The sequence below is a fragment of the Protopterus annectens genome, chromosome 7.part1, assembly GCF_019279795.1.
Source record: "Protopterus annectens isolate FY-2018-M chromosome 7.part1, PAN1.0, whole genome shotgun sequence".
Taxonomy (NCBI): domain Eukaryota; kingdom Metazoa; phylum Chordata; order Ceratodontiformes; family Protopteridae; genus Protopterus; species Protopterus annectens.
This window is the reverse complement of record NC_056740.1, coordinates 233,676,577-233,691,253: the sequence shown is the minus strand read 5'-3', so window position 1 is coordinate 233,691,253 and position 14,677 is coordinate 233,676,577.

Sequence of the window (14,677 nt, the reverse complement as noted above, 5' to 3'; positions counted from 1 at the left end):
GCATTGTACTCTATAATGGGTCTAACGAGTGATGATTAGAGGGGAACAATGACCTCTTTTTTTCTGGATGAGAATCCTTTTGTGATGAGATGAGCCACGTAAAAGGATTTCCTGACCACTGTGGCAATGTGATTATCAAAGGAGAGACTACTGTCCACCTGTGTCCTAAGGTCTCTTATCACATTTTCGGCATTAAGTAGACTACCAGCTATGTGGTAGTTCATGGGTACAGAGTACCTGAATAGCTGCTTGTTCCCTCTGACTAGGTGGGACATCAGGTATTTTTCTGCATCAGGGAGGAGGAAGGGAAAAGGATATGATATAACCTCTAGATATGATCCTCTGCATTTATGTATCTGAAGTTATTTCCATCCAGGCTTTCCGGTGCAGGGATAATCAACCCCTGATTGCCTCCAGAGAAGAGCAATTAGGCCTCCATTCAGGGTTGCTGGAAGGCTCTACCAAAGAAAGAATCTCTGGAACCTTGGTTCTGTGGGTCTCCACTGCCACATGGGTGGCGTCTACCATTGGAGTCCCCCTCTCTCCCCCAGGGGAACTACCTCCATGTGTGTCTTGAAAAGACCATTGGTATTTTCTCAACCACATTTTTCCACTGCTTCACTGATTCCTGGAAAAGGATCTCTGTGGAGTGGAGAAATGTACGCCCACTGCAGATAGGGTCTTTCTATCTTTCTGACACCTGGATAATGGGTCTTTTACCTTAGGGCTGAATAAGGACGTGCCATCAAACAGAACATTGACTAGTGCAGTCTTGGAATTCTCCACAAAGTCACACAAGTGCATCCAGGCATGTCTCCAGTGATGCCTCACCACTGACAATAGTAATCAAGGAGCCTCAGTCCTCACCACTATCACCAGTGGGGGACATACACTGGGAGCATGACAAGTACACACACAGTATTTCCAGATATAGCCCTCTGCATCAAGTCCAATTTCCCTTAAGAGCACACAAAGACCACAGTAAGTCTGGGGCTTGTTTCTCCCTCATTCTCCAGATCCCCAAGTAAGACTCCCTACTGGCACAACTATAGGGTTGAGATGTCAGCTAAGTGGCCAAGCCAAGACCTCCAGCCCCCTCTCTGTACAATCAGTGCTTCATGTCCCTGCCCAAGTAGCTGACACACACACACACACACACACACACACACACACACACACACACACACACACACACACACACACACACACACACACACACACTTTGAGGTTTGATTTATGCACACACACACACACACACACACACACACACACACACACACACACACACCTGGGAAAGGCTGGCACAGCTTTACTAGCTATGTCCCCTTCTGCCCAGACGTCCTTATCAGCTACTTTAAGGCCGTTAACAAAGGGTGTCTAATCTTACTGTGTAATGTTACTATCAATACAAATGGTAGTTTGACCAAGAGCAAGGCTATTAGGAGTGGCCTACATGGTGTCACCAAATAAATATGCAAGTACTCTCACAGCTTAATTATGTCTATACAGACCAGCCACAATGAAAGGTTTAGATATATTTAATAATAAATAATAAAAGAACAAGAAAATTCTTAGTATATAATCACAGTAACATCAGAGTTCAAAATCACGGGAAATATTTAAAACAACATTGCAGAACAGTGTCGAATAAAGAAAAAAAAACATCTAAACTATGCTTCACTATATTCCTGACTGAATCTAAGAGAATTATACTGTTCCCTAGACTTACTTACTCTTAATAAGGCAGATGTGTGGTGAATGCATCTTGTCAGGTCAAAGACAAAATACAGAATACTCAGTCTCTCTCAGAGAGCTCTTAAATTAATAACCCAAATATTACTCCTGGGATAGCTTGCAGGATGATATCACTTCTTGTCATCTGACTCTATCCCAGGTAAAAAAACAACCATTGATACAGTTAGTATTATTTAGCATCTACCTGTGAAAATACATACACAAGGGCTTTTCCTCGAATCTTGGTACTTGCTGGAAGTCATAGAATAAAACACTTTCATGACAATGCAGAGAACCTCTAGTTCTAGACATTGTGTCTATTACTGCACTGAAACTGAAAGATAACATCGTTTTATTAGATGGTTATAAAGTAATTTAAATTTTCAACTATTTTTCTGAAATTAATCTCCTATGTTCCAGTTTCCATTGTTAAAATATATACATTTAAACAGTTACAATAGTGTATGTACATTTCTGTTCTCCTCCAGTAGGGTACACTGCATTTACATTTTTAAAGCTCAGTACTTTGCAACCCTTTTCAACACACACATCTGTACCAGCAGTTTGATATACACATAACATACAGTTCTAATACATTTGTAACACAAGCATGTGAATCATGTTGATATTCACAAATGACATATAATTATTTACAAAAATTCCAGATAGCTGGGCTGATAGTATGTCTTTTCATGACACCTCCTAATGGCAATGCCTGAACCTGCTGCTCTACTCATTCCTTCAGCTTCATGTGAAATGAACCTCATGGAACAGTTAGAAATAGACTGGAGGGTAGCCAACTGGGAAGTGAGTGAAGCTCGTACTTCCTCAGATACAGATCCTGAGAGGGTATCCAAAAGCTCTTTAATTAGATCCCTCTGTGATCTAATGAAGTGTGCCAGATAGTTCAGTGACCGTAAGGAGAAGGTTGCTGAAGCAGACATGCTTCCCAAACCTATTCATCACCCAAGACTCTTTGTTTGAGGGATGGCTAGAGGAACATTCATCAGCTAGTTCCTTCTTTGTGGTCATCGCCATGACCATGGCATCCATATGCAACCCTTGTGTCCAAAATTGTTTGCCATCAGGTGTGGTAATAATTCTGTCTGGTCTCTGCGGAATCAGCTCAATGGTATTGGGGTCCTTCTATGCCTGCCAAGAGATCAACTCAATTAGCTCATCGGTGGGTGGAGTCACCCAGGAAGTAGATGGGTGGATACCAAAAGCCTCCAATTACACTGACTCCTCACACAAATGATTGATGAGCTTCCAGTCACTTCTCTGTTTTAAAATTTCCAAGATGTCTCCAAAGGAGACATCATCAGGAGGTGACCTTGGGGACCTTTTGTCCTCATCCAAGTGCTTCTTCTTGCACAACTTCTACCTAGGGACCTCCTCATTGGGTTGCTGTGGGGAGGTATTAGAAGAAGTGAGAATACCCTGCTGGGAAGCGTGGGGTTTCGGTACACACTGTCCCTGTGAAGAAAATGGTTCAGACTCTGTACACAGAGATGACAGAAGGGGGCTGAGGATCTGAGGAAGGGGAGGGGTCAACAGAGCTGCTGAAGCAGATATGGCTCTCTCCAAAACCTCAAAGGGCAGGACTCCGGATCTGAGAGGGCAAGCCTCTGGATCCTAGTCCCTCACTGCTCCAAAGAAAGTCCTCCCTAGGCTAAAGCCAGAGCCAAACTAACCAGAGCTGAAGCCCCTAAGTGCAGGAAAAAACTTCAGGGTCAATCCCAACACTTCAGAGCCAACTAGGCAGCTACGGCTCTGAGAGGTCTCAGGCTCTGACTGAACCTTAGAACTCAGAGAAAATGACGGATCTGATGATACAGGTATCTTCAGATCCAAAGCAGACACCACTGGGCTGCTCTGATCAAAGAACTCTGAAGCTTTGAGAGACGTCAGTGAAGAATGTAAAGGAGGGGTAGCCAATGTACAGAACTCTTGATCTGAAGAGGTAGGAGCAAAAGAAGCCCCAGGAATACTCTGCACAAAGAGAATCATTCTCACCACTATTTCCATGTCCTCTTCAGTCAAACTTCTAGAAGAGCAGGTATACATTACATAAGGTGACTTTGGTCTTTCCAAAAGGGGTTGAAGGGACTCTAAATGGGAATGAATCAGTTGAAGGGTGGTCCTAGGCAAAGCAGGAAGGCTAGAAGTAAAATGAATTGTCTGATCTGGTTTAGGCTTTGCCTTGTCCAATATCAGATCCAAAGTAGTGGATGGATCCATATGTCTCTTCATTTTTACTTTCAGATCTGAGGAGGTTGTAGGATCCAAAAGTTTAGGTCTTTTACCAGATGGGTCTGATAAAGAGATTGGAGCCAACAGAATTCTCTTTTTGGATTTTTCAGAAGTTTTTGATGAAGACGACAAAAGACTAGATGAAGTTGACGGGTTCCTATTACGTTATCGAAGTTCTGAAACTTCGAACACCATAAGGTCAAGCCCTTATGTTTGAAGTGTCAGAACTTTGATAACTCTAAAAAAAAAAAAAAAACTAAGAATAAAGTCTGGCAAGCAGGGGGGAAAGCCCCCCTGTGCCCCCACACACCCCCGCTCTTTAAATATACCAACTCCAAGATCGCACTATAGTGCAGTAAAGGGAAATCTTCCCTTTCCGCACTATATTGCAATCTCAGAGTTGGTATATTTAAAGAGCGGGGTGTGTGGGGGGAGTGCAGGGCAGCTTTCCCGGGTCTATATTATAAGCATGAAAGACTAAACCGTGAACGCTCAAAGGAGGGAAAATGCCGGGAATCAAAAGTGTGATTGTGGGGTCATGTTACAATGAGGAGTGGGATATTTGCTCTTTCCTCACCGTAGTGCGACCTCGGAATTAGAATATATAGTTAGCAGAGGGTGGGGGGGGCACAGCCCCCCACAATAGCAATTCGATTACTGGCATTTTTGCTCATGTGAGCGTTCGCGGTTTATCTTTTCATGCTTATAATATAGACCAGGATTGCCCCCTGCTTACAACAGTTGGGTAGATTTTAGGTTTTTTTATTTTTATTTTTTTTTTATGTTTCAATTCTTGAAACTTCGAACATCTGAGTTCGATGTTCTCAGGTTTGAAGTTTCAAGGATTCGACAACGTAATAGGAACCCGAACTTGAATTGCCCTTTTTGTGTTTGTCAGAAGAGGAAGCTCCAGATAATGTCTCATGGAAAGCTGATGGAATAAGACCTTTTAAGAGCAGCTTGTTTTTGCATTCAGCTAGGGCTCTGTGGCTGAATGTGTGACAGATAGAGAAATCTTCTTGGAGATGATGGTGTCCCAAGCAATATACACATAAAGTATGTGTATCAGAATAAGGCATTTTCCTCTGACATTTTTCACATGTTTTGAAGCGAGCCAGTCCTTTTTCTTTTTCTGCCATATCTGGAAGGAAAAGTGTTAAGTAAGAAAACTAAAAAGATAGCAAATTTATTTTTTGTATGTATATATATATATATATATATATATATATATATATAGGAAGAAAGATGATAAAAGGAGGGGAAATGCCAACAATTGTAAAAAAAAGGAATGCACTAAGTGGAAGGGGAAAGAATGCTATTGATAGTATTTAGAGATACTTTCGTACGAAAGGAAAGGGAAAATAACATCAGACATTAGGTAAGGGATATAAGCTACTCTAAAGATAAAACAGAGAAAATGTAAGAAGAAAGTATTTAAAAGAGAAAAGGAAGTTTTAAATTCAATGAAATAAACTTATCTGCTCGAGAGCAACTGGTCACCATGTCTATCACGAATAGCGGCAAATGAGATCTGGGGTACTTAGGAAGGGAGCATGATGAGTAAAGAAGAAGCTTGAGAGTTGATGTTCATCATGCATACAGCTGCAGTCATAACAGATGGGTTCTCCTGCCGTCAGGTGGGTCCTCGGTTGGCCGAATTCCAAAGTCTAGGTCCGGCGTCGGTTGTCGTCGCTTCTTCCCTGACGTCAGTGCGACAGGGGTATAAAAGAACCAGCCGACGCCATTTTCTTCAGTCTTTCTTGCCGCGCGATTCCCGAAGCAGAAGCATTTCGCAAGTGCCGGTCGGCCAGCTCCAGAAATTACGAAAATTTTGAAACCAGAGTCTTCTTGAAAGCTAAGTACCCCGTTGGGGAAACTTTTCTTGCCTCAGACCGATGTCAGACAAAGTTAATAATTGTATTTCATGTGGGAAGCAAAGACCGCATAAGGATTTTCATTCACTCTGTATTCCTTGTTTAGGCCCAGACCACGACGTCTCGGTCTGTCGCTTTTGTGCTACATTCAACAAACACACAATTAAGCATCGGGCGGAGTTCACCCAGCATTATTTTGGCAAAACATTTAACTATATTATGTCGTCGGATACTCCGACTCCAGTTTTGTCTAAAAAGTGCAAAGATAAGGACCAACACATGAGGTCCGCGGCCTCTACCGACACCACACCAAAGCCGACTACACGTGGTCTGGTTCTCAGCGAGGCACCTACGCAGCCCCTGACTACCGACGACACTTCATTGGTGGTGTTTCCTGTGCTCGAGGTCACAGGCTCCTCAGCCCACACCCCGACTACAGATACCGAAGCCACTCTTGGCGGTGAATCTCAAAATGTGGACAGGACTACCTCCTGTCAAGGTGTCTTCAGACCTTCCTCTTCTTTTACCATCAAGGCTTTCACTAAGTCTAAAGCAGCCATGCATTCTAAGAGACAAGCTACACAGGGCCCATCTCCAGGCCCCATGCCTAAAAAACAGATGCTTAAAATGGCTGAGGATTTAATTACTCTTATCAGGGGTTCTTAACCCCCCCCCCCCGGACAAAAGGTCCAGAGTGGAGGAAGAATCCCCCTCCTCTGATCAGGGCTCCATTATTTCAGAGCACTCTGATGATCAGGAACATTCTTAATCCCCTTTTGAAGACTCTGATGCAGAGGAGTCCATTCCCTCTGTATCCCCCCCAGAGGATTACTCATTTGGGGAAACTTTGCATACCTTAAGGGAACACTTCCACTGGGAAGGCCAAGATTATTCAGATTCCAAGAAAAGGCTTAGGGAATTTCTCTTGCTACCTCAGCACAAGCCTCTGGCTATACCTCCTTTCTTGGGCATACTAGATGATGTGTACTCGGAGGCCTGCCTTAACCCGGATTCTCCACCTCCAGCCCCAGTCAAGCCTGACAGGTACTACAGGGTTCCTGACTCACACCAATTTCTATACAAAAGCCATGCTGCTGACCCAGAAACCATCTCACAGGGCCCCAAGGGAATTAAGGCCTCCACTGCTAAAAATTCATTACCTTCCGAGAGAGATTCCAGATCCTTAGAAAGGTGGGGTAAAAAGGTATATACCTCGGCTACCTTAACCATGAGGGCATTAAACTGTCAGTTCCATATGCTAAAATACCAACAGTTTTTGTTATCACAATTGAAAAGTAAAATGTCACAACCTGAACAACCAGACTTGAAGGAGTTGCAGGATTTGATGCATAGTGCAGAACAAGTGGGTAAACATACCTTACAATGTGGTTTTGATGCTCTAGAGGCCTCATGTAGAGCTGATGTTACAGGATCAGTCATACGTAGACATGCCTGGCTCAAGGAACAAACCTTGCCAGATCATGTCAAAGCTAAATTACTAGATGCCCCTCTACAAAAGGATGTATTATTTGGTGCTAATGCTGAGGAGGTATTAAGGAAAATGGAGGAAAAGGCTAAATCAATGCAAACTGTGAAAGATTTTCTACAGGTACAACCCCACGTTTCAGTAGAAATTGGCCTTCCAAAAATTGGTCCTTTCCAGCCACGGACAGACCCCAAAGAGGTAGATACAGGTGCCTGAGGGGCAGAGGACAATCCCAAGGATCGTTTAGAGGCAGACAATGGGAAGCTCCTACACAAAGAGGTGGTGAGGATAACTCGCAACCATTCAGAAAGCAAGCCCAATGACTTTCCCTTTGCATGCCAAGCAAGACTCAAATGGCAGCACCCTTAGGAGGAAAACTGGCATTATTTTCAAAAAATTGGCATATTGTCACAAAAGACAAATGGATCCTGGACATTATAAACAGAGGCTACAGATTCCATTTTCACACCCTTCCAAAAATGAGAGGCATTCCAAACCTGCCACACAATCAAAGGGCAGAGGCACAAAGGCAAATTACAGATCTCATAGACATGAAAGCTATTCAAGAGGTACCTACGCACGAACAAGGTCAAGGTTTTTTATTCCAGACTATTCCTGGTACCAAGGAAGGGAAAAGATTGGAGACCTATTTTGGACCTATCCATCCTAAACACATTTCTACTCGTACCAAAATTCAAGATGCTCACTCTACAGCAGCTTCTTCCCATGCTGGGCAAAGAGTCTTGGCTGGTAACATTGGACCTCAAGGAGGCATACCTGCATGTCCCAATCAGACAAAATTGCAGAAGATACCTCAGATTTCTTGCAGGTTCAACCCATTATCAATTCTCTGCATTGCCCTTTGGCTTATCTACTGCACCCAGAGTATTCACGAAATGCCTGGCATCAGTAATTGCCTACTGCAGACTTCAAGGGATACAAATATACCCCTATTTGGATGACTGCCTGATCCAAGTGGACAGCAAGCACATTCTTCTGAAACATCTGGCTTATGTAATAATGTTGTTGAACTCTCTGGGATAGACAGTCAACAAAAAGAAATCAAAGCTAATACCCTCTCGGAAAATAATTTTCCTGGTTGCCAACTTGGACACAAACACCCAGATGGCCTACCTCACGCCAGAGAAGCAGGGGCAACTAACTCAATACTTCAGAGCACTAGCAAATTGCACCAGGCTGACTGCAAGGAAAATCCTGCAGGCTCTGGGATTCATGGCATCTTGCATCTTACTAATCCCATGTGCAAAGCTGCATATGAGGAAACTTCAATGGTACCTGAAAAACCTATGGTCTCAACACAGCCACAGTTTGGAAACAATAATACCACTAATTCCATGTCTTCAAAAGGAATTTCTGTGGTGGGCTCAAGCATGCCTAACAAACACAGGTCTCCCATTCAGCAAGCCTCAAGCAAATCAAGTCATCACAACAGACGCCTCGGACTACGCCTGGGGGGCGCACATGACAGATCGGTGCATTCAGGGCAAATGGTCCCAAAAAGAAAAGCACCTTCACATCAATCAAAAGGAAATGCTAGCAGTAATAAATGCTATTATAGCTTTCAAAGACCTTCTGCAATCAGGTCAACTATTAATAAGGACGGACAACACCACAGTTATGTGGTACATAAACAAACAGGGAGGAACACATTCATACCCCCTATGCAGACTGGCCATGTCACTTTGGAGCATGGCCATGGACTTACAAATCGAACTACAAGCACAGTACTTGCCAGGCAAGGAAAACACGCTGGCAGACAACCTAAGCAGAAATATGACAGATCCACAAGAATGGAAGTTGCATCCTCAAGTTTTTACAGAGATAATCCAAGCATGGGGAAGGCCAGACATAGATCTCTTTGCCTCCCACAAAAATCACCAATTGACAAAATTCTGCTCAAGGATTTTCCATCCAAAGGCCTGGAGAGTGGACACTCTCTCTTTCAGTTGGACATCAATGACAGTTTATGCCTTCCCACCTCTTCCTCTGCTGCCCAAAGTTCTATTGAAAACCAGAGCAGACAGACCAAAGATGATTCTCATTGCTCCAGACTGGCCAAGACAACACTGGTACCCACTCCTGAGGAGCCTGACGCATTCCCCACCATGGACCCTGCCTCTAATGCCTCTTCTCCTGACTCAGCACAGCTTCAAAACTCTTCACAGTCAGCTAAAAGCACTCAATCTAGCCGCATGGAAGATTCCTTAGCATCACAACAGACCCTACTCTCCAAGGAGGTGCAGGATGTCATTTTGGAGGCCAGAAGGCCGTCTACTAGGAAAGCTTACTCCGCAAAATGGAAACGGTTTTGTGTCTGGAATGAGAAAAAGGGCCAGGATCCTGGAAAACTGAATTTACCTCAAATATTACAGTATCTAGCTGAGCTGCTAAGCAGTGGACTTTCATTCTCCTCCATCAAAATCCATGCCTCAGCCATTTCTGCAGAATACAACACTGATCCACCCTTATTCTCTCACCCCGTCTTAAGACAGTTCCTCAGAGGGGCTAAGAATCTAAACCCCCCAAGGAAACAACCAATACCTGCTTGGGATCTCAATTTCATTCTGGAAAAACTGACCTTGCCTCCTTTTGAACCAGCTGCCTCATCAGATTTGCAATATTTGTCCTGGAAAACAGCTTTCCTTCTGGCTATTACCTCAGCTCGTAGAGTTTCAGAACTACAAGCTCTCATGGCTGTGCAGCCTTTTATCATCTTCCATCAGGACAGAGTTTCCTTACGAACCAACCCGTCCTTTATGCCAAAAGTGGTATCCAGGGTAGCTTTGAATCAGGCCATACACTTACCTACCTTTTATCCTAATCCTCAAAACAAAAGGGAGAGATTACTCTATTCCTTGGACATTCACAGACAACTGCATTATTATTTGGACAGAACAAAGCCTTTCAGAAAATCAGAACAGCTCCTTGTGTCCTATGCTATAGGAGCTCAAGGAAAGCCCATTTCCAAACAGACAATCTCAAAATGGATAGCCCACTGCATACGCTTTTGCTATTCTTTTTATGGCAAAACTGTACCTACAAGCATCAGATCTCACTCCACAAGGGCCATGGCTACCTCTGCAGCCTTTCTCAGAGGAGTTCCTACCAAAGATATTTTAGAAGCAGCCACTTGGAGTTCTGTGCATACCTTCTCCAAGCACTACCACCTTCCACTATACTCCAAATCTAGAGCGGGCTTTGCCACTGCAGTCTTGCAGGGCATCCTGGCTCCTCCTAGTTCCACCTAGTGCCTACCACCCCTTTCTTAGCTTTGGGATTCTACCCATCTGTTATGACTGCAGCTGTATGCACGATGAACATAGTATAGTTTTGTACCTACCATAAATGTAGATGTTCGAGTGCTAATACAGCTGCAGTACAGGTTTCCCTCCCTCCTTCCCCTCTTGGGACAGGCCTATTGGCTGACATATCCTCATGCAACCAGATTGGGGTACTCATTCATGATGTATTTGCTTGCACTACTGTATTTTGATTATATGGCATTGCTTTATTACACTAATTTATGTATTTCCTTCCTTCTGGGGGGCACCTGACATCTGAGGCAAGAAAAACTGAAGAAAATGGCGTCGGCTGGTTCTTTTATACCCCTGTCGCACTGACGTCAGGGAAGAAGCGACGACAACCGATGCAGGACCTAGACTTTGGAATTCAGCCAACCGAGGACCCGCCTGACGGCAGGAGAACCCATCTGTTATGACTGCAGCTGTATTAGCACTCGAACATCTACATTTATGGTAGGTAAAAAACTGCACTTTTTTGTTATCACAAGCTATAGTAACAGCTGGTCCGATCTGAGGGATGAGATCCAAACCCGTGGGTTGAGGATAGAATGAAAATTGACAACATCAGATCATGCTATTAGACATGTCTTTCAGTATTCTGAATGTTCATGTGTACACAACATGGCTATGCTGCTGAAACATTCATAAAAAAAAGGTAAGGTGTGTGAATGAACGTCCTTGAATGACAATTTGATTATGCTGTTGTGTTTGTGAATGGTGGACATACCTGTACATCCTGGAACACCTGCCTCAATTCATCCCCAGGTGGGTCTATATTAAATAATCGAAAGTTGAATTCACTGAACGGTATTTCCATCAAAACTACCATTCAGCAATTTTGCTCTTGTGGGGGCTGTGCCCCCACACCCCCCGCTAATTCTGCAGCCTCCACATCCCCCTCTAATTATATATACCAACTCCGAGATTGTACTACAGTGAGGAAAGGGCAAATTTTCTGATCTTCACTGTACTGCGATCGCAATATTCAGAATTCGCTGAATGGTATTTTCGATGGAAATATCATTCGGTGACTTCAGCTTTCAATTATTTAATATAGACCATCCCCAGGTATATGATGATCCTGGAAGGTGTTATGGTGGGAGGCCAGGAAGATTGTTGTCTAATCCAAGGAGGCAATGGTGCCCCACCTCCAGTGACATTTCTCTCCCTGTAATAGCACTGAAGTCTGTTGGCTGCACAGAATCATGTCAGAGCAATGGTGATGGCAGGCCTTCCTGGAGCAGTTGTGTCCATCTACAGCATTAACAATGTTGGCTTTGTCCACCCACATTTATCTCTAAACAGTGTCACCTGTCCATCCAAGCACATTTCAGCCATGCTGCCACAGTCTTTGAATAATATTATTTTCCCCTGTGGGAAAAGTTGTGATTATTATGGCTTAACATCTGAAAAAAGGTGATATGCTCATATCAGTTGGTATACAGGAGGTGCTGTCATTGACAGATTGACCTTTAAAGCATATGTTGATGTAATGCCCTTCATATACAGTGCAATGCTATGCAAAACAATTGATGGTATGTTTATTACCATCATATACAGATAAACATAAGGAACATAACTGACACATATAAATTTCTAAATATACATCATGACCTCTAAAGCGTATGTGTGCAATGTAATTAACTCATTCCACATCTTAGGATATGTCATATATTCAAAGGTGAGATTATTATCCAGGTCTGTAGAAATGTTGACAGCTAAGAGCCCATCAAAAAACTACTGCACCATTACTTCAACGTAAAAAACTGCTGTTGTCACAGTCACATGTACAGCCAACTATACATACCAAATCAACCACGTGGGATACACCATATGTGTCAATGTAATCAGTCACAAAGTTCAGCACAAATGTGTCATTTATGATAATGTAAGAAACATATGCAGCTGAAAGTGTGAAGAAAGTAAGACAATAGCAGTTTATGAAAATAAACAGTTTAGCTGCAATGACTAGATGTAAAAACAGCAAACAAGTTACATTTTAAGCTGTCTTGAATTTCACCCGATCCTGTTGAGAAGTGTAACAGCTTCTAATGCAGGAATAAACATCAATGAATATCTACAAAGCTTACTGTGAAAGTACAGTTTGTAGATAACCTCATAAATAATTGTTATCCACAGACAGTAATAAAGACAGGTCGATATCATATGTTCGAAGTTTTATAACTTCGAACATTAAAATACAGAATTTAAATGTTCAAAGTTATAAAACTTCAAACATATGTAAAAAAAAAAAAACCCAAACCCAAAACTAATGGCTGTAGGCAGGGGGCCAAGTCCCCCTGCACCCCCCCACACCCCTCACTCTTTAAATATACTAACTCCGAGACTGCACTACAGTGCAGTAAGGAAAATCTTCCCTTTACCGCATTATAGTGCAGTCTCGGAGTTGGTATATTTGAAGAGCGGGGGGTCTGGGGGTGTGTGGGGGGTGCAGTCCCCCATGTGGCGGATGCAGGGGGGCTTGCCCCCCTGCCTACACTAGTCAGGTAAGTTCCGTTTGTTTTTTTTTTTGTTTGTTCTTTTTATTATATGTTCAATGTTTGAGACTTTGAACATTTAATTTCGATTATTTAACATTCAAAGTTTTCAAACTTCAAACATATAATATAGACCCAATAAAGACATACAAGTGAAACAGCATAACTAATGGATATGGGTGGATTCCATCCATATCTGCAGTTTACTGGGGCAGGTGATCATAGCTATTCATTTGCATAGAGGAAAACCTCCTTAGTAGTAATGATATGTATATATCCATATGCATGAGTATTGGTGAAGGCTTGGGTTGGAAGGTTCACACAGGACATTATGAACAGAGAAGAGTGATCCTGAGCTTTCCTCATTATAGCTTACCTTATTGACCGTTGCAGTCAGGCAGTTATACATAACAGTGATGTTAGCTCAGCACAGACAGCTATTTATTATCATTTGCACCAAACATAATTAATGAGCATCATTAGCATACAATGTTTTGAAATCATATCAGTGAAAGTCCATGGAAGTTCTCAAATCCTGGTGCATTAACCAATAGCTTGGCATAAGTGTACAGTGCTCAGTAGAAATGCCCAATAGTTATCATTGCATGTGGATATGTTGAACTTATGCCCAATGCCCACTATTAGACTGCTACCACCCTATGTGTGCTACTTTTAAAATGTGATATTGATACATTTTCTTATCATACCATTGCTACTTGCGAACTAAGTGGTACCTCAGTGAGCAATTTTCAGAAGGCATTTTTATTGACCGTTTCCACCACTTTCAAGGAGATGTCAACCAAGAGGAGGCTGTAGTACATCCAAGTGCCCAACTGGATCAAAATGGAGACCTTTCAGATGCTGACAGTCTGTGTGGGAAATCTGAAGAGGATGTAGGAATGCCAGAGGAACTTTGTCCAGACAGACATATAGAACCAGATTGCAAGTGAGCTCCGAGGATGTACCGGGATCTACAGGACTTGCATGCATGTCCAGCATCAATATGACAATCTTCATCATAGGGACAAGGTTGACCTTCACAACAGAATCGCAGATGTTTGACCCAAGTTCCCAGATGTCTACAGTAAATGCTATAATCTACACCTTAATACCTAGTAATCACTATAATTTACTGAGCATACGTGGTGAGATGGAGTGGGATCCATAGATATTCCATTTATAAATGTATTACTTACCTGTAAGGTAATTGTAATGAAAATATAATGCACTATTTAAATTTTGATGGCCATCTAACTGCATATTCCTAAGTTATCTGCAAATATGCTTGGCCTGAGATGCAGGTGTGCAGCATTTTTAAGTAACAGCATGTGTTATTAATGACTGCATGTATCTGACACATTCCATTAAGAGTGCATTAATCATTAACATAATCATTAACAGAAGCCAGTCAACCCTGAAAGCAACTGTGATGTTTATTAGATCAAATAGTTAGGCAACATAGCACTGTAACTGGAGGTTAATTGTATTTTTGGTTCAAATCTTACAAGA